Source organism: Mus pahari, chromosome 2 (genome assembly GCF_900095145.1).
Source record: "Mus pahari chromosome 2, PAHARI_EIJ_v1.1, whole genome shotgun sequence".
In the NCBI taxonomy this organism is placed as follows: domain Eukaryota; kingdom Metazoa; phylum Chordata; class Mammalia; order Rodentia; family Muridae; genus Mus; species Mus pahari.
In genome coordinates, this window is record NC_034591.1 from 22,268,439 (window position 1) to 22,270,442 (window position 2,004).

Here is a 2,004-nt window from a genome sequence, read left to right on the forward strand (position 1 = left end):
GCCACTCAAGGAGGACTGGTGTCCCCCGGGATGGCTGTGCTTGCTTGGCCTGGGAGACCCCAGAGCTGTGAACCTATGATTGGCATGTTTCTGTTTGTGTTAGACTTCAGTTACGTTCATCTAAATAAAAAGGAGAAGGCCCACTGACTGAGTGAGACACTTGTTTTATAGACAAACTGGCAAGGAAAAGAATGGGGAGTTAGAGTGGAGGCTCAGAAGAGAGGGAGACAGGAAACACCCGGGTCTGTGAACTGAATGGACACACAAGAAGGAGAAGCAAGGGCAACTGCACCCCAGTATTCAATTACTGCTCTACAGTTACAGCTGGGAATGCCCCGTCTCATTATGTATTGCATTTGGACCATGAAATCTCCCTTCCAGGAAATAGTGTGGGAAGTAAATTGGAATCATTTTTCGTTCTCATGAAGGTTCAGATCTCAAACAGAACAAAATGTCAAGTTTAATGATCCCTCCCAGCACCGAGCTTGAAATCATTTTTAACTCGTTTATTGTGTCACAGCTAGGTCACCAGCGGACGCTCAGCATTTTCCTCTATCAGGTCTGCCTGCTCCTCCATTGCTGCACAAACTGTACCAGTCTTTTACAGAGAAAAAGACTGCATCGATCAGAAAAACGTCCTGCTAGAAATAAATTGAGAAATTAAAGTGCAGATAATATGATTTACCTCCTAGAGAAAAGGAAAGCTGCATTGGTTCTTTTTATGAAGGAAAAGTTGAAATGTGAAGTCAACACTACAGAGACCATAGGAGAAATTTCAGAATATCTTTTGACCACACAGGTGAGGAGGCACTTTAACTTCAATAAAAACCTGAGAAACACACACACACACACACACACACACACACACACACACACACACACACACACAGTATGTGTGCTTGATACCTCAAAGCAAGGCATCCTGATGGGTGAAGGAAGTTATGGGTAAGGAGACCAGAGACAAGCAGAGGAGAAATGCTTTTGAGCCTCCCCATCCCTCCAAGTGCACAGCCACAGACTCCTGAAAACAAATGAGGAAAGGACAGAGGTCACCACCAGCCACGATGGGTAAAGGATTGAACGTAAGCAGGCTGATGGGTAGAGAGGGGACTGGAGAAGATCCAAACTCAGAGCCATGTAAGAGGCTGGAATCGTCGCTGACAATTTCAAACATGTCCTACCGTGCACCGTCAAGTGAGGGCGTCATAGAGTGCACCCAAAGGTCAACCTCCCAAAGCAACATCATGGTGCCTGATGTAAGCTACCCTGCTGTGGTCATCTCTCTCCTTGTTGCTGCAACAAAACACCTGACAGAAGCAACTCGACCGAGTGTTTGCTTTGGTGTCCAGTTCATGGGTCCAGCCCACCGTGGCGAGAAGGCCCAGTGCTCAGGCTGGAGGTAGCTGGTCATGCTGTGTCCTCTGTCAGGAAGCAGACAGATAGAACTGCAGCTGCTTAGCTCTTTGTCCTTTGAAAAAAATGTTTCCTTATTAAGATGAATTTTGTATTATATTTAATTAATTGTGTGTATGTTTGTCATATGTATAGGCATGAATGTTTCAGTCTCGTGGAGGTCAGAGACACTGAATACTCCTTGGAGATAGGATTATGGGATGTAGCGAGCCACCCTGCATGGGTGATTGGAACTGAACTTAGGTCCTCTGCAAGATCAGGAAGTGTTCTTACCCACCGAGACATCTCTCTGGCCCCTAAATTTCTTTTTATTTTCATCTTGACATAATCTAGAGTTACCTGGTCATACTCATCAACCCAGTTGCCCAGAAGATGCCTGTTGAGGGCTTGTCTTGCTAATTGAAGTGAGAAGGCAGAACCCACAGTGAGTGGTACCATTCCCTAGGCAGGTGGTCCTGGCTTGTACAAGAATGCTGGAGAAGTATGAACCTGAAAGTGAGCAAACCAGTATGCAGCCATCCTCCATGGTCCTGCCTTGGGTTCCTGCCTTGAGTTTCTGCCCTAACTTCCTCAGTGATGGACTATGACCTG